Below are 20,063 nucleotides of genomic sequence, written 5' to 3' on the forward strand. Positions count from 1 at the left end.
GAAACGCATCCATTCGGTTGCCTCCTGCAAGCACTCCGCCAGGGCCGGCGCTGGAGAGGAGCCTCCAACCGAGGTACTAGCCTTGGGCAGAATCAAACCTGGGACCCTTTGGTCTGTAGGCTCATGCTCTGTCCACTAGAGCCAAACTGGCTAGGGATAGAAAATATTTTTACTTTATTTTTTTAAATTTAAAATTTTCTCCTAAAATGCATTTAATGTATGTTTTAAAAAATATGAATAGGCAATCATAATATTAATATTTATAGAAACAACATGAAGTTATGAGAAATTATGAAGGATTTATGTTTAGAATCTATATGAATATAGAATTATTTAGAAATACTAACTTTGTATTAACATGTACCTACAACAATTTATAACATTCACTTTCAATTTCAAATACAAATTACTAACTAGTATTATACAATGGCATTTATTAAAGTTTTGAAAACATTTAATTGTTAGTCTTAATACATATCCCTTATTTTTTTTTAATATTCCTAAATATTTTATAATGTCAAGATTTTATATTCCTTAGAATTTTTGGGCCTCTCCCGAAAAGATGGAACAGCAATTGACTTTCAGAAAACAAAATTAATAATAGCTTTCAAGTTATGCCTTTTAGCTTTTAGAGAAAAAATATAAATGTGATTCACTTTGCTCCTTTAAGATATAAATTCTAAAAGCAATTGACCTTCAGAAAAACAAAATTAATAATAGCTTTCAAGTTATGCCTTTTAGCTTTTAGAGAAAAAATATAAATGTGATTCACGTTGATCCTTTAAGATATAAATTCTAACTACTTGATAACAGAAAAATTTCATTTTTTTAATATTGGTTTTTGTTTTGTTGTTTTTCTTGTTTCTAAAGCTAAAAACCAGTTTCTAAAGCTAAACACAAGCAAATGGGAAGCAAATGCATCACAGGATTTATTTAAGAATTTTCAAATTGCTTTTTCTTTCTTTCTTTCTTTCTTTGTAATAAATGCCTCTATTATATATTTCAGTATTGTGATGTTTGACACAATATTTTATTAGCCATAGCCTGAGTAAAACTGTGAACTCACATTATTATATAAGTTGAGATTGTATTCTGTGTATACATTAATTAATACTTATTAGAGCAAATGAGAAAATGACTGATCACAGGCTGTCTTTTTCTTCTAAAAAAAAGAGTGGAGTGATTTTTCTGTATTTTCCTTAAAACTTTTTAAAAATATATATTTTTATTGACTTCAGAGAGGAAGGGAGAGGGAGAGAAGATCACAGAGAATCACTGGTTGGTCGCCTCCTGCATGCCCCCTACTGAGTATTGAGCGCACAACCCGGGCATGTGCCCTGACTGGGAATTGAACTTTTTAATCCACTGCCAGGAAAAACAAAGAAAAAAAGAAAAAGAAAGAAAAAAAAAAAGGAAAAAGAGAAGGTAAACTTCCAAGAGGTCAAGAGTACAATAGAACCTTTCTCTTTCCTACTTACTGACATCATTTAGGAAACCAGTTCAGATCAGTGTAATGAACCATCCAAGGCAGAGATAAATGCAGATGCAATGCAGACTGTCTCGGAGAAAAGACTGATAATTTTATCTCTGCTGAAGGACAGAGCAAACTGATAGATACTGCTCTGAATCAGGGCCATCAATAAAGAAGTTCACATCATAGAATGTCAAATTCTTATTTTCACAAGTTTCAGAGGGAGACATTGTCAGACACAGAAGAAAATAGTTATATTAAAATATTGCCATTGACATATAAATAAAGAATTCTTTCATCTTGAAATAAGGTAAAACCTAGTAATAAGTGTGGGGGGCATATTGTAATTTATCCTAGAAAGAGTCATTATGCCCAATGTTATAAAGTAATAACTCATAATTATTTTTATATGAAAATCTATCTTCATTTGGAAAATAGGTCATGTACACATACATTGTATGTTTATATGTAATTCCTATGCTGTATTTTGCAATATCTGCTAGATGAAATGCTATATTATATTGGAATTCATAAGATGTCTTGGCAAGGAATCAAGTAAACTCATATTAACAATAAATATTACTTTCTTCTGGTTGTATTTCACTGCACTGTGACTTATTGAAATTCTTCACCCTAATTTTTATCACTGCTTGCTAGAATATCTTTGTAGGTATTTTCATATTCCTTCAGAATGTATTCTTCCAACTTTGCTTCAACATGAAAATGTTTTCCTCTGTTTCTGCTGGCTACCCAACACCTTGGCTTTGCATGTATATTTATAACATATTTTACTATCTTTAATCATCAGAATTTTTGCATTAACTATATACCAGATGATCTTTCATATGATTTATGTATTAATTCACTGGATTATTACAATATATTTTAATTTATAAATTTCTGATTATATGAATATATGTTATACTATATGTAGAGAATATACTGATTACATTATATATACACATACATTTTCTAAGATATATTAGTTATATATATTATGTTGTATGTATATATGTATGTACATATAAATACATATATACTTACATATAGACTTTTATTATATACAAATATATGTGCATTTATATATGGTATATGCATACATGCACACAAAAATTGTTGACTCCAAGTCAACAATTGCATTGCCTCAAATTTCTGATTCATTTTATTATTACCAACTTATACGATCAGAAATATTTCAGACATTTACATAGTCCATACATGTGTAAAAATCTTTGTATTTACTAATGTATATGTTATTAGCAGCATTTTTATTTTTTCAGTAAAAAAGAATTTGAAATGAACAATAAATATAGACTGGTTAAACAAAATATGACACATACTTATTTCGAATCACATGCATATCTAAGAAAGTAAGCAGTAATTATTTGAATTAATATAGAATGATCTTCAAGTTATTTTTTTAATGAGAAAAAGTAACACAGCAGTGTGCTATTAGAAGGATATATTCTATGTATCTCTAGAATGATCTCCCCCAAAAGTGGGTTAGTGGTTGACTCTAGGGAAAGAAATAGGAAAACTAGTGTTCATAAATAGAGATTTATTAAGTTGCTATTTTTTTCAAAACTTTTAAACTGTTATATATTCACTTTTACCTGTTTAAAGTAAATTAAACAGAAAAAAAACCTAGATAATGGCATAAAAACTTGTAAATAATTAAAATAGAAATCATGTTTACAATCTAGTATTTCTAAAGCTAGCATCCTTAGAATACTGGTCCTGAAAGATGTTCTGAGGAAAAACAAGTGTATGATCAAATACATGTGGAAATGCAAATAAAAATCTACCTTTTATTCATTACGAGCCCTGCATATTATTGGTGCTGAATAATAATTTAATAAAAAAATTTAATTCTTTCCATTTCATAATTTTAAAAATGCATGTGTCTATTTTTAATTGAAATATAATTGACATAATAGTATCAATATTATGTTTTAGGTGTACAACATAATTGGATATATGTGCATATTGTGAAATGATTACCACAATAAGTTTAGTTAATTTGCATTTGACTTAAAGTTAAAAAGCATTTGACTTTTTAATCATTTTAGACCAGGTTTTAACATTCAAGTAATTTTCATCTTCATTAATTTTGGTTTAACTATTTTATTGTAAGTATCTGCAGTTCTAAAATATGCTTTTTCTCTACAATCATATTTCTTAGCTACCTAAATAGAAATATAATAATGCAAAACCCATTTTTAAGTTTATAATTGTTCAAATACTAATATTAATGCAAATACATCCAGGAAGAGAACATCCCTGTTTTGATGCCTCTAGATTTTCACTAAGCAAATTCTATTCTTGCCCTATTTCATTTTTATTTAATGATTTTGTTTTGCTTTTATCTCTTAGTCACTGGGTTTCACTACAGCAAGAGGGAAAAAATAAGTTGGTTGGGAAGAAACACATTACCTAATCATAAGCAGAGCTTTGTAGAGAAGGAAAATAAGAAAAAAGAAACTACATTTTCTGAGCCAAATGCTTTTAGCATTTAATGGAACATGCATTAAGTTCTTTCTTACCAAGTAATTATTTTAAACCATGAAAATATTATTTCTCTGAAAGCAAAATACAATGTGAAATCCAGAGTGCTCTGCGGGGAACAAGACAATGAGGGAAGCAGCAGCAGTACGCTTTAAATAAGAAAGTAGTAAATTAATCCAGACCAAGAAAGTTGAACTCTCTGGCAATCACAGCCCAGAATGGTCAGAATCAAAGTTAATTCTTTTTCTATGTTTGTTTTTTTTTTTTCATCCTTTTTCAAAAAGGTTTTCAAAGTTGATTTTTTTTTTTTTTTTTTTTAGAGAGAGGAAGAGAAAAAGATAGAGAGATAGAAACATCAATGAGAGAAATATGATCAGTTGCCTGCCTCTAGCACACTGCCTACTGCAACTGGAATTATGCCTGTAACCTATAACGGGGGCATGTGCCCTGACAGGGAATCAACCCATGACCTCTTGGTTCCTGGTTCAACACTCAACCATTCGGACACACTGGCCAAGTCAGATAATTCCTTCGTCATGGAAAGAATAAATGAAGCCCACTTTGCTTGGAAAGGGGGCACAGGTGCTCCCTGGGCTCCTGGTATAGTCACCTTCAGAGTTCATTGCTATCTATATCCACAATATAGCAACAGAAAACATGTCCAAGAGTCACTATTGCCAGTACACTCCAACTGATGACTCCTGGTGTAAATGTGTCATTAATTCGGACACCAAATAAGTAAGCCTAACAAATGTAGATCTGACACTTAGATGCCCTAGTTTTAATTCTATTAAACACTTATAACATGTCCACATAAAAATTAATTTTATGATTTGAAATCTCATTATTAAGATATAAGACAAATCAGCAATGGAATGTGTTTGTGTTCATAAACATATATATAATCTTTGCATGTATATATTTACATATATATTTTAAAAAATCTATTCAGTTACACTAATCAAAATATAGGTATGCAACGGTGCTTCTTTTCTTTGAAGGGAAACAGTTTTAAATTATAATTATCAAAATTATGTGTGAGAGAATCATTAGGTAATCAATGGAGGATAGTAAATAATATATAAATACAAACCACAAAGAAGTGGAATTCTAAATACTAGTAAGTGGAACTTAAAAGTAAATACAACAAGATATTCTTTATATGTTGAAAATTATAAAAATGCTATAAAATAAGGTAATCATATAAAAGGAAAAGATAAGAGAATGCACATAAGGGAAAGGCTCACCATCATCGTCATCATCATCATCATCATCATCATTATTATTAAACAGTAATGAAAAACTATCTTCATAGAAAATCTTAAAGAAAACCCACCAGGAATAATAAAGTTCAGCTATTTTTTCTCAAGCCAATTCGTTAAATCTAAACACCCACCAGCTCCCAGGAGTCTCTGAGGAGATGCTAATGAAACTTTAGCAAGGACAGTGGGACAGACAATGAAAAGGGATGGTAGGTTAGTAAAGCTGTGTGGCCTGCCCTTTACATCTGCACTTTCTCTAGAAATTCACATCTGCCAAAAATTCCTTACCCTGATGGAAAATGTTGAGATATTAATTTGGCTTAGTTCTTTCCCATTATTTCGTTTTTAGCATTTTAAACAACTACTAACTTTGTATTGAGCTGAAATCTCCAAATCCTTTCATATAGTACCCATACCCTTCTCTTCCACTGACTCATAAATCCAACTAGTCTTTCTTGAACAGTAACAGATTAAATTGATGGTTGTCAGAAGGGAGGGGATGGGTACGAGTGATAAAGTTGAGAGGAAATATAGTCAACTAGAGGCTCGATGTATGAAGATTCCTGCAAGAATGGGCCTTCCTTCCCCTGGCTGCTGGGACCACCTTTGCTCTGGCCAGAGCCACCTTTCTGCTCGGGCCCCGGAGCCACCCTTCTGCCTTCCCACCTTCCCAGGGGCCCAAGTGGCTGGGGTGGTGCAGAACGTCTGTGTTATCACCATGGTGATGACACAAGCATCCCGCCCCACCCCTGGCATCTCCACGCCTCTGTATGCAAATTAACCTGCCATCTTTGTTGTGTTAATTTGCATACTCACTCCTGATTGGCTGATAGGCATCATGAAGGTACAGTCAATTAGCATGTTACTCTTTTAATAGTGTTGATAATATTGTGATATGATTGACGGATGATTACTAGACTTAATGTGGTCATCCCATTGTAAGGTATAAACATGTCAATTATAAAAATGTGGCATACAAAAATCTACATTAAATACCTGAAACTAATATAATATGTACACCTGAACTGATAAATAATTTTGCATGCAAACCATATTTAAATAAAACATTACAAAAAAGGAGAGGGTAGGCAAAGCTGGTGTTGCTCAGTGGTTAATCATTGACTCATGCGCCAGGAAGTCACCATTTTGATTCCTGGTCAAGGCACATTCCCTGGGGTTATGGGTTCAATCCCCAGCAGAGAGAGTGCAGGAGGTAGCCGATCGATGTGTGTCTCTTTTATCCATGTTTTCTATCTTCCTCACTCTTCTCTCTGTAAAATCAATAAAAACAAGTATTTAAGCAAAAATTTTTTAAGAAAAATACAGAAGAGGTTCATGGAGAGGATGAAGATACCTTGAAAGAGTATTCCTTAGGTAGAGGGTTAGTCTGATACCTACCCGCTTTCTCAAGGCTGATGAACAGATGAAGCTAATGCAGATCCATGTCTGGCAATTCTGGTTACTGACTTTCAGTAAGGACAACAGATCTCTCATTGTCAGGAATCATTTCTGCCTTGCATCCTGTCCAGCTACCCATTCTTCAAAATCATCTAGGCACACCATTGAAGACAAGAGGAAACAACTCCCTGTGGATGGTTTCCTGAAACTTGGTGTCTAAGGAGCAGGCTATGATGGGAGAAGTGAGATACTTGAGACAAGAGGGAAAGACAGAAACAATATTCCCAAGGAGAAAATACCCACAGTGGTAAGCAGAGGGCTAAAAACTCAACTGCCGTGTGCTTCCACCTGGTAACTCCACATAAGATTGCTCACTGGTCTTTAGGATATGCACACTTTTTTCTTTTATTTTGTTGGTACCTCCAAGGCAATTCTTTAAAATTTTTCTAGAACTTTCCATGTATGATTTTCTATTCAATCCTAGTTTTTAATTTTAAAATGTGAGGGCTTGAAGGAAATGTGATTTATAAATCATAAATATTCATAAAATTCACAGTCTACGTGACTAAGTCATTGCTTTGAGATGATTAAATATTTTTCATCATAAAATGCTTCTAAGAGCAAAGTCCTTGGAAATAAAGTTCTTGTGTTCAATAGTGTCTGAAAAAACATCATCTTTGTTGAGCCCCCTGTATTCAAAAGGGCAAGTTGGGTAAGGTGTTAGTAGTTACATTAAATAAAATTACCACACACCATTCTTGAAATAAGTTTTATAATTGTATTTATTAGTGTATCTTTTAGACTTCTACAAAAAGAAATTGTAGAATTTATTTGTTCCTGACAGATAAGATATATAATAGGATCGTTTTATTCTAACATGTACATTTCAAAGGCAATCAAGAAGAAATGGTTTTGTTTTGATTATTACTGTTATAATTTAATTTTCAAAGACTTAAAGCTTAATTCAGAAGTTCTTCATTTTCTGATGGGTAGACAAAATCTGATGCAGCATGCTTTTCTCGTTTGAAAATATCTTTAAAAAAACACATTGATTTTAAGAATTTAAGTGCAAAGATCCTCTCTCTTACTCAGGATTGGGCTGTGAATCCATCCCTCCCTTTCACAAGTTTCTTTTAACAAGGAACACTGAGACTCAGCAGTGAGGCTCACAGAGGAGCAGCATGGAGGCGAGTTTCACTCATCTCTCTTTAGAAAGGTTCCTGTAACAGTACTTTGTTCTCCGGGATTAAAGCTGGCTGCTCACACCTCCACAGCCTCTGCCCACCGGGCCCTGTGGCCTCTGTTTCTCCTGCGTGTTCATGATGCAGCCCCTGCTCCTGACCTTCAATACGTTTTTCCAGCTCTCTGCAGCTTCTTTCACCCTGAAAGGGTTTGCAGTCATTTCAATGTTAAGTCCAAAGTAAAGGCATTTCTTCCCCATGTATGAACTCACAATGCATTCCATTCTGTGGCTTTGAGCAAGTTAATGGAACTTGCCCTTTGGTTTGCTCATCTCCAGTTGTTTAAGTTGGCAGCAGTTGGTGTACAGGTGTTCATATGGAAAACAATACAATGATTAATAAGTAAGAAAACAAGCATCAACTTTGTGTTTCGCATACTCACAACTGTAAACCTACTTTTGCACACCATGGAGAAATCCTTAGAGTCTGGTAGTTTTTAAAGGTTTATCAAATATTTCCCCCTCAACCCATCTGTCCCCAATTTTCCATTCTTTGCTGCCTATACTTTTCCTGGGGAAATAGAGCAGAATTATGATGAAGAACAGATATAGAGGAGAATTTTATGCTATCTACCTTTTTTTTCTTGGCCAGGATTCTATGATTTTAACTAGGGCCACTCACAAACCTGGGGGTCAGCTGATCTAGGGTGGATCTGCTTCGAGCCTCAGGCTTGACCATCACAGACCTGCTCAATCTTTTGTTCTGACACCCAAGCTGAAGGGCAGCAGTTTCCGGACTGTCAGTCTCATGGCAAAGGCACAAAGGCCAAGTCCAAACACACAAGCGCACACCAAAGCCCTATTTCATCATGCATCTTAGCCTTCTACCCACCAACGCAAATAACATGGCTTAGTTACTTCCAGAAGAATTTGTAAGCAAACTAGTTTTGCCTTCTTGCCATTTCTCCTAGGAGCTCTATCTTAAAAAAAATTATCAGTAGCAACTAGAAGAGAATGACTGTGCTCTCCAGTCATGTATTCATGCTTTCATGTAATAACTCTATAAAGTTAATTTTAAGTATTTTCTATATACTTCTATTTCTAAATTAAATGTAATCTATATATTCTTTGCAAATGACGTAATTTGAATTTTGTCCTCACTGAACAAGAGGAAAAATCTTTAGTTCCATTGTCTTTTTAATTCTAATAAGATATTATTTCTCCTTTTTCTAGTGACTCATTTATTTCTAAATATAAAAGTATGCAGTCTTACTTTGGTGAGATTTCAAATTATATCACCTCTATGATTCATCATGTATCTCTAGAAGATAGGCAATTTTGTTTAAATTACTTCCAAAGTAATAAGGCTTCTTTTCTGGTTTTCCCAAAACCGAAAGAGATTTTGAAATGAAATAATGAAATAACATTTATGTAACAATCCCTGGGTCTCTTATGAGCATTTCCAATAAGTCAAGTTCAACTGCATTGCAATATGAAATGTGCTCTGAGAAAAAAGCATGTTACATATTCCAAATGCATGTCTGTGTGTGTGTGTGTGTGTGTGTGTGTGTGTGTGTGTGTGTGTGCTGCTTTTAACTTGCAATAATTATTGGGAGTGGGTTGATAATTTGCCATACTTTAAAGGGTAATAACTTAGGAAGGATGGATCAGAAGAGGAGTTATAGGAAACAGACACTATGTACTCTGCATAGAGGTTTAACTGGGACAGCCCTTCTGGAGAAAAATCCAACAATGCTTAGTAAAATTATGTAGGAATTGTTTCTATCTGACTATGGAATTACACAATTTGAAATGACAAGCAGGCAAAAGAGGGTTGATCAGGAAAAAAATGAATGATGTCAAATAAGCAAAATTACTATATACTAAAATGAAGATATTCCCAATAACTATATTTACGGTAGCCACTCTTCACGTGTATAACACAGAGTAGTAAAAAAAAAAAAATTACAAATTAAATAAACGATATTAAAGGCCAAAAGAGATAGTCTCTTATGAACTCTGAATTGAAGGAAATATTATGGAGAATAATAAGATTATAGGCAAAGTGCTTGGATAACAAATTTTTAAAAAATACATATTTTATTGATTTTTTACAGAGAGGAGGAGAGAAAGGGATAGAGAGTTAGAAACATCCATGAGAGAGAAACATCGATCAGCTGTCTCTTTCACACCCCTTACTGTGGATGTGCCCGCAACCACAGTACATGCCCTTGACCAGAATCGAACCTGGGACCCTTGAGTCCGCAGGCCGATGCTCTATCCACAGTATTTTAGCAAATTTTTAGAAAATGACTGAATCCAGATGCACAAGAGTAACTTGACTACCCTATGCTCTGCTCAAGATCAAACTTTTTATTGGTCTGTAGAGCATCACCTGTCCTGTTAGCTTGAAATGAAATCACAAGCTGAAATTCTCACGTATCTAGGTCAAGCTGATACCTGAGCTGAGTGAAGCCACACTGAATTCTACAGCAAGAGCACAAGTCTCTTCTCAAAGGCACAGCTGCTACTCAACCGCCTTTGTGTTGACACAAAAGGAAGTACTAGCGTGTGGGTTTTGAGTTTTTCAAGAAAAGATAGATGAAAACAAAACAAACAAAATAGATTCCTCCCCAAAAAAACAATAAAAAACAACTGTAGTATATTTGCACAATGGAATACTATTCAGCAATAAAAAAGAAAATCTTACCTTCTGCAACAGCATGGATGGGCCTGGAGAGTACTGTGCTAAGTGAAATAAGTCAGGTGGAGGAAGACAAGTATCATATGATTTCACTTATATGTGGGTTCTAAGGAACAAAATAAACTGACAAGCTAATTAGAGAGAAGCTCATAGATATAGAGAACAGGATGACAACTATCAGAGGGGAGGGAGTTAGTGGGCTAGATGAAAAAAGTGAAGAGATTAAACAAAGAAAGAAAAGCCTCATAGACAGACCACAGTATGGTGACTACCAGAAGGAAAAGGAGTTAGGGAGAAGTAGAAGAGGGTAAAGGGGAGATAAATATTAATGGAAGGAAACTTAATGGCACCATGAACACACAATACAATATACAGAATTGTATGCCTGAAACCTATATAATTTTATTAATCAATTTCACTCCAAAAAATTCAATAAAAATAAAAAATTAAAAAGAAAGAAACAAAAATGTTTACATGAATATTTTGATTTTTACATTTATTTGGTCTTTCTTCAGAATTCAAGAGCATAGAGTTAAATAATTCTATTCTATAATAGAATTTAGATATTTAGATCATGTTATAAATATGCTATTGTATTATATAGTTATAATCAATTCTCTATATTGCAGTTCTAGTTTAATTATTTTATTTCATTTTATTATCCTGTTTATACTTACTCTGGTCACACATTTCTTCCTACTCCTTATGAACTTTTCTAGTGTTTTGAGTATACATTGGCATAAAATACTTATAAAACATGTAACATAGCTTTTGTGTGTTTCTTTAAATTAAGTGGTATTGAGCTACTGATAATTTTTAGGATTTAAAGTTCAATATTACATTTTTAATCCATATTAGCCCTCATTTGAAGCATGCTCTTTGTTTTCGTCACTAAGTCACTTTTGGTGGTATTATGAGTTAAACTGTTCCCCCTGGCTCACAAAAGGAAGACATGGTGAAGTCCTAACCACCAGGACTTCAGAACATACCTTCCTTAAGAATTAGAGTTGTTTCAGATTTAACCAAGGCTAGATGAGGTCATTGGGGTGGGCTGTAGTCAGATATATCTGATACTGGTATAAAAAGGGACATTTGGACACAGAGACAGATACACAGCAGGGAGAACACCAGGTGAAGATGAAGGAGGAGCCTGGAGGGATGCTCCTATGCAGGCAAGGGATGCCACGGATCACCTGCAGCCACAGATGTGAGCAAGGAGGCATGGGCCAGACTATACCTCAGACCTCAGAAGGAATCAACCATGCTGACACCTTGATTTTGAACGTCTGGCCTCTTAACTATGAGACAATAAAAATCTGTTAATTAAGCCACTCAATGTGTGGCCCTGTATTGCAATAGCCCCACCAAATCAATACTAATAGTCATTTCAATTGTCTAACTGATCCTCTGTGGTAAATACTGTTCTGATAAATATGTATAAATCTATCTCTCTAGAAGTCTCTGATAGCTTTTCTGAGTGTTATGTCCTAGAATAAGAGAGCTGCATCATGGCGGTGTATCCAAATTACTTTTACTGCCAGATTTCTCTCCAGAATTGCTCTACCAGATTATGCTTCCACGACAGTTCAGTCAAAGTGTTGGTTGCTCAACTTCCTAAACATTTCTAGGCTTGTCAGACTTTTGTCATGTACTTCCACTCAGCACTGCATTTCCCCCTCTCTGGGAATTTCCTGTTCCTAACATTGAGTCTTTTTCTAATTGGAGAGTAGGATGATTCTTTTCTTGAAATATTCAGAAACTGTATTATAAGTATTTTCTCCCCGTCTTTTTGCTCTTTGAAACTTTTTTTTTATGTTGACTTTGATGAGAGGAACATTTTATGAAGAATTTTCTTTAGGAAAATGCATTAAACATTTATTTCATGGCATGTACATAAAAAGTGTACAGTTTAATATATGCATGTGTGATGATGGCCTTTTAAAATTCTTAATACAATTTAAAATGTAACACATCTTTTCTATGTTTTATGTGTTAAGAAGCTTAAAATTCCTTGTTAAAAGAGTTAAGATAATTCCATGCATCAATTAATTAACAAGGGAGGTGTTTTATTATTTTCATTAGTCTGAGCATGAATTTTAGTGTTCATGGTCAAGTACTGTCAGTTGATTTTAATTGACGAAGTGGTTATGTGGGAAAAGAAGGAATCATTGGTAACATTTAATCTATCTCATTATTTTAAGCATTTATTTTCTTTCTTTCTTTTTAAAAACTCACCTAAGGATATTTTTCCATTGATTTCTGGAGAGAGTAGAAGAGAGAGGGAAAGACAGAGAGAAACATCGATGTGAGAGAGACACATCAATTGGTTGCCTTCTGCACATATCCTGACCAGGGCCCGGGCCAGGGAGGAGCCTGCAGCTGTGGTACATGCCCTTGACTGAAACTGAACCTGGGACCATTCACTCTGCTGGCCAACGCTCTATCCATTGAGCCAAACCAGCTAGGGCTAAGCATTTTCTTGATGATAAAAACATTTTTGATACATACAATAGCATTTTCCCTTTCTGCAATTGATACATGTTCCATATATGGAATAATTACAAAATCTGCAGCTTTTGAGGGTAACACCACTTACTATCCAAGGTTCTCACAGAGTAACTTATGCATGAGTATGAAATTCCACAGAACAGTACCTCAGCCTAAGGGACTAAATTGTTTAGTATAAGAAGTTCAACAATGGATAGTTGGTAATGGGGTCCATTTATATATCATAACAATCAGAATCTGTTTGCCTGTATATATATGAAGAGCTGATCTCTTAAAATAAGCTATAATATCAGCTTAGGGATGAAATCTGTATTACTCAGCATTGTCCAGTGACACAGAACCAATAGGGTTTCCACACAATGCACTGTCCTTTGCTAACATCCAGATATGACCCATGTAATGGTGATGTATAAAATAAAAATGAGAAAATGCCCCGCCTCTGTACTCCCATTTCTATCTATCTGGATAGATAGATAGATAGATAGATAGATAGATAGATAGATAGATAGAGATAGATGATAGATGGATAGATAGATATATAGATAGATAGAAAGAAAGAATATGCAAATTAGGCCAGGACTCTGTAATGGGTCACGACCAGACAGGAGGAGGTTGTGCACGCTGGTGAGGCTCAGAGCAGAGACAGAGACAGGGGCAGGGGGGCCTGCCTAAGCCAGCGCAGTGGCTCGGGTGGCCCTGAAGTGGATACAGAAAGGGCACTGGGGAATTCTGCAAGTCATGCTTGGGTCCTAGGTCCCCCCACACCCCCACGGGGTGCCTCGCTTGGCGAGGTGGAGTGCCTCCTTGTGCAATTTTGATACTTGTGCTGGGCCTCCAATATCCAATAAGAGCAAATGAAGCAATGGAAGCTCATGATCAAAGGCAAGCAATGGAAACACACAGTGGTCTCAGGACATAGGAATTCAGAAGCCTTTCAGGGAGTCTTTGGAAGCTTCCTTAACTTGATGGAGGCCCAGTTCATTAATTGCTCTAGTTCTGCTCCCTGGAAAAAGTGAGGTCCCCTGCCTACTGTTTACCCAGAAGACCTCATGTCCACAGGTTCACCTGCAGCTCCACCACCCCACAGATCCACCTTTTGTGAGCTGCTTTGGTTTGGGGGATTTCATCTGCTTATGAGCTTTGTGCCTTTTGTGGCCTCCTTCCTACTGCTGCACATTGACAGTATAAAGTTGTTTTAGAACTGGAATGGTTAAAGCCTTTTTAAAATTGGTCTCATTTCTTCAGTTGCTGAGTAGGCTTGTCAGGTATATACTAGGGACCCAGTGCACGAATTCGTGCACCTTGGAAGGAACGGTGAGCAGAGAGGCTGCAGTGGGCATAGGGGTGGGTCTCCATCCATTCTCTGTGCCCCTGCCTGGCCCCTCCCACTCCAGTCCATGGTCCCCTGTCTTCCTGCAGCCCTGCTCCCACCACCACCACTCCCACACACTGATGGCTCTGGCCCCACTTGCACCTGCTGACACGTGGAGTGACTTAGGCTGGCACCAGCAGTGGGTGCAAGAAGTGACTGCCAGCCCTGATTACCCCTCAGGAGCAGGGAGCAGTGAGAAGCCCTGAGGGGCAATTGGGGCCAGCAGCTGCCAATTGCACCTGCTGATGATGCCAGGCACTGGCAGTGGGTGTGAGTGGCAGCTCTGGTGCCAGCAGTGGGTGCAAGCGGGGCCAGTGCTGGCAGCAGGTGTGAGTGCTGAGTGGGAACTTGGTGCATGAGAACAAATAATTTTTAGTAATCACCAGAGGCTCGCCCTGATTACAGTGATCGGCACCCCTCCTTGGTCTGGTGCTCCCACTCACATGCTCCACCATCCCACCATGGCCAACATTCACCATGTTCGTGCTCTGCTGCCTGCTGTCAATGCCTGTCATATGCCAGGTGCTCTCTGGTGGTCAGAGCACATCATAACAACCAGTTGTTTGGTTGTTCTGTTTTCCATTCTATTTGCTATTAGCCTTTTATTATGTAGGCTTTTTAATTGATTCGATTTACCAATAAGCACATTTAAAGGTGTGATTTCCCCCTAGAAATAATTATCAAGCCCAAATTGGTTTTTGCCACTTTGCCCTACTCCATTCTATTCAACTTTTATAGCTACAGTCTTAAGAATTCCAGCTTGGGTGGGACCATCTTTGTCACTAAAAGCTATTTCAATCTTATTTCCTACTGTTTGTGGTTTTTCTAACTCTTTGAAGTCCCATGTACCTAGAGTTATTCTATGCACATTCTTTCTGCCTACACAAGCCAATGTTTATGTAAGTCCATTTTTTTTCTTTATAGTTCTTGTGACATTTAGCTAATATTATCTAAAATACCTGAGTAACATTTTAATTCAATGTGTTCACCAACAATTCAAAGTTTAATGGGTATTATGAGTTGTTTCCATATCTTAGGTCTCATAAATAATGCTGCAATGAACACAGAGATGTATGTATTTTTTGAATTAGTGTTTCTGAATTTTAAGGATACCTACCCAAAAGTTGGATAGTTGGGTCGTATGGTAGTTCTATTCTTCAATTTTTTGAGGAACCTCCATACAATATTCCATAAAGGCTGCATCATTTTACATTCCCACCAACAATGTACAAGGATTCCCTTTTCTCCATGTTCTCACCATCACTTGTTATATCTTGTCTTTTTAATTAATTAATTAATTTATTTTTATTTTTTTTATAACTCAGCCATAAAAAAAGAAGAAAATGCTATTATTTGTGACAAGTTGGTGGAACTTGAGGGTATTATGCTAAGTGAAATAAGTCTGAGAAAGACAAATACAGTATGATTTTGATTTTTTGTAGAATATAAAAAACAAACAAGTGAACAAACAAAACAAATTCATAGACACAGAGAAATGACCGGTGGTTCCCAGAGGGGAAGAGGGTTGGGTGGGTGGAGGGTGAAAGAGGTATAATAAAGGCAATCAGTTGAATGGTGGCAGATGATAACTAGACCTTTTTTTTTTTTTTTGCCACAATAAAAATAAATAAACTGAGGAACCTGACATTGCGCAGATCAGCTTCTCTTCTGAGCAGGTGGTGTTAGAAGTTGGGTGGATGACAGGGAAGATCAAGGGCAGTGGCCAAGCCAGCATTCCTTCCTTTCTGCCCCAGGTTGATCGGCTCCTGAGATGAAGACTAGAATCGTTAAGTCTGGATATGTTCCCTACCTGAAAGTAAATCTAAACATTCCATGAGTACACACAATATTCAGCAGTAGAAATGGAAATATTAACAAGAAGAAAACAAGCAAAGTCCCATCCAGAAAGGGGGGAAATGGGAAACCACATACAAAACAAAATATTTTGTCTCTTAGCAACAAATCTTAGTTGCTATGTCATCCTCACCTTATCCTCTATCTGAGACCCTGAAACAAAGCTCAATTTTCACAAATTTTGAGACTTTTCAAAGGTAGGAACTCTTCTGGGTGCCAGAATAAACACACTGAACAAAGAGTCAAAAATCTTCGCCTTGAGTAAACTTGCATTTTGTTCTAGATTAGGGGTGTCGAACTCAGTCAGAGAAGGGGCCAAAATCTAAAATCCAGCCTAAATCGCGGGCCGAATGGTTTACTGAACAGTCATAAACTGTCATTGTGATGGAAACGCAGCGGAGTGCAGTGATGACAGCGCGGTGCGGGCCACATTGCAAGACCTGGCGCGACGGATTTGGCCCGTGGGCCTTGTATTTGACACATGTGTTCTAGATGGTAAAATATTGAAATGCAGAAGATGCTATTGGGTCCTGAGGATAAAAGTAGAAGCAGGTAGAGTGGAGGGAAGTACTGGGTTTGGGTGTGCTGTGAATACAAAAAAGGCCATGTGCCCAGGCTTCTATGAGAAGAGAGACTTGAATAATAACCTGAAGGAAGTGAGGGGACAGCAGGCAGGACATGCATGGGCAAACTATAGACTGAGGAAACAGCCAGAGATCTTGAGGTGAAAGAGTGTGCAATATGTCCAGTGGGGAAGGCGGTGTGGCTGGAGCAAAGGGGAGAGGAGAGAAAGCAGTGGGGATGAGGTCAGATGGGAGGTGAGCATTGATCTATGATCTAGGAGGTCATGGTTCGATTCTCAATGAGGGCATATATGCCCAGGTTGCAGGCTCGATCCACAGTGTGGGCTTTTGGGAGGAAGCTGATCAATCAATGATTCTCATCATTGATGTTTCTATCTCTCTCTCCCTCTCCATTCTTCTATGAAGTAAAAATATGTTTAAACAATAAAATAAAAAGATCACTTTTGTTGTTTAATTGAGAAGAAGGTAAAAATCAAGATGATTCTTGACCACTAAGTCTGGATGGACATTGTTTTATTGGGGGAGACAAGGGTTCTCCATCTGGAGGAGTTTCAGGGGAGTCTAGCATATTATGCTTCATCCGTTTCCCAAGCTCTTCTGTATACCAATGTGATCTGGTTGCTTTTCTTTGTCAGGGAAAGAGATATATTTTCAATTTTTCACATTATGTAATCCATTGGAGGAATACCTGATCTGAAAGTACCTCGAATTTTTAGGGATAGGCAAAAAAAGATCACTTTTAATTCTTAAAAACAACAACCCAGGGAACATGAAACATCAGGAATGGATATGAGTCTCAGTGATGGCATGGAGTTCTTAGTCCAAACTTGTGGTGACCTACTTTCAAAACTCATGCAGGGGAACAACCATGTGTAGCTGAGCTTTGTGGTGCTCACAGTTGGAACATTCCTAACACACCTATCCTCCTCTACTCTTTAGTCTTTGGCCAGATGCATGTAATTGTTTTCAGTGGAACTTAAATATCACAGTGAAAATACATACATCCAACCACCTGGAGATTCCAGCCAAGACCTTTTTATTCCAAAGATGGAGCTTAAAAGCCTCGAACTGACTATAGAGCCAAAAGACACCACAGTCTCAGCAGAAAAGCTCACTGTGAGAATTAGAAATGGTTCTGATAAAATACAAAGCTGTTTTTTGGGGGGCGGTAATGTCTGGTGGTGTCAGCTTGAGGAAAGTAAGTCCATGTCCTTGTACCTCCCGCTGGGGAGAGGACATGTTATTGTTCATGAACAACTGTGAGGGACGTTCTTCGGTGTCTCACTTGCTCTGTCAGAGAGCTCGCTATATGAAAACACACAATAATATGTTAATTGGAAAAAGCCCTGAAAATTATAGTCTAGAAGGAGCAGAGATGAAAAGAGAAGGCAACATTACCATCACTAAGAACAATAAATTAGAGGTGAAGAGGTGATATCTGGGGAGCAAATTAGTTCTGAATAATTTCGTTTCTTTTGTTGCTGAATGTCTCTTAAAGAGTAGTTGATACATTAGTGCATCGGATTTAAATGTTCATGGCTGATACATTCTTCTCTTTGAGACTATTGCTATGGAACATGCAGAAAGCTATTTTAACTGCAATAGAGTCTCTAAAAGTGAAGCTTATAACTCTGGCCAGTGTGACTCAGTTGGTTGGAGTGTTATCCTGCATACAACTGATGGTTGTGGGTTCAATTCCTGGTCAGGGTATATATGCAGGTTTCAAGGTTGAACCACCATCTGTGTGCTTAAAGAGGCAACCCTTTTAAGATGTGTGCTTACAAAACGTGTTTCTCTCTTGCATCTATGTTTCTATTTCTTTCCCTCTCCATTCCTCTCTCTCTAAAAATCAATAAAAGTGAAAATTATAGCATGCGAACACCGGAGACCTACTTAGGAGATGTTTGGATTCCATATATCTTCCACTTCTTTCAAATACTACCAGAGGGGTGGCCAGCTACTCCCCTGACTCTTAAGCGCTGAGTTTGAGGGACAAGAGCAGTGGAATAAGCTGAGAGAATTTGTACTCAGCAGGTTAAAGACCACAGTAAACACTGGATGATGGAAAAGATAAAAGGCAGCCATTTGAAAAATCCACAGTAAAGAAAATCTATCAGCTTCTCATTAAATCTGAAATGCTTTTGGACTCACAACACTCAGCTATAATGCTTCTCGACTTTATTTGAGTGTTTCTCTCAGACTGAATTCTAGGCTTTTGACAATGTTGGTATTCAAGATTCTGGCCGTGGGAGAATTGCTCAAAGCCAACAGGGTCCCACATTACCTTTAGAGAAAATAATATTCTCCTCTCTTTTCCTGCCATCGTTCTTTTCTTTTTTTAATTATTGTTTTCCCCTCTAGGAATCACTTACTTTTGTACTTGACAAAGACTAAATATGCCTGCTTGCCTCCTTGGGATTGACATTTGAATTCCCTATTCATGTCAAACGTGTGAGAATCATTTCAGACAAACTTCCAGTGTCCTTGCTTTCTCTTCTTTCAGAGGGACTGACTCACACACAATAGCTGATAACAGTTCATCACACAATGTCTGAAATGTTCTTTATCTCAAAGGAAGGCAAGAGTACTTGGCAGAGAGTAGTATGCAAATGACTGCCTCTTCTCTGAAAACAATCACAGCCCATCAGGCCAGGACCAAAAAACACCACCTCATTGTCCTGTCACAGGCAGGGCTGAAGCGTGAACTTGGAAGCTCAGGTATTTCTGAAAGCAGAAATGTAAAATTCATGTTGAATTTTTCAAGGGCTGCTTATAATGAGCTGCCACCCATACTTTGTCCTGTTTGTTCATTCTGTGACTCAAAATTTGAGTAGTTCTCAGAATTCATTCTCAGATGTGCAGTCTCTGAGTCAAAAGTCACTTATTCTGAATCATGGAAACACTTATTTCAAAGGCATAATATATAAACAAGAATTTCAGGAAAAGGCCGAAACCAGTTTGGCTCAGTGGATAGAGCATCAGCCTGCAGACTCAAGGGTCCCGGGTTTGATTCCGGTCAAGGGCATGTACCTTGGTTGTGGGCACATCCCTGGTGGAGGGTGTGCAGGAGGCAGCTGATAGATGTTTCTCTCTCATCAATTTTTCTAACTTTCTATCCCTCTCTCTTCCTCTCTGTAAAACATTAATAAAATATATTTCAAAAAAAAAAGAATTTTAAGAAAAAGTAGCATTTAAGAAGATACTTGCTTTCCTGAAAACAAAACA

This window comes from Pipistrellus kuhlii, unplaced genomic scaffold (genome assembly GCF_014108245.1).
Source record: "Pipistrellus kuhlii isolate mPipKuh1 unplaced genomic scaffold, mPipKuh1.p scaffold_m20_p_5, whole genome shotgun sequence".
In the NCBI taxonomy this organism is placed as follows: domain Eukaryota; kingdom Metazoa; phylum Chordata; class Mammalia; order Chiroptera; family Vespertilionidae; genus Pipistrellus; species Pipistrellus kuhlii.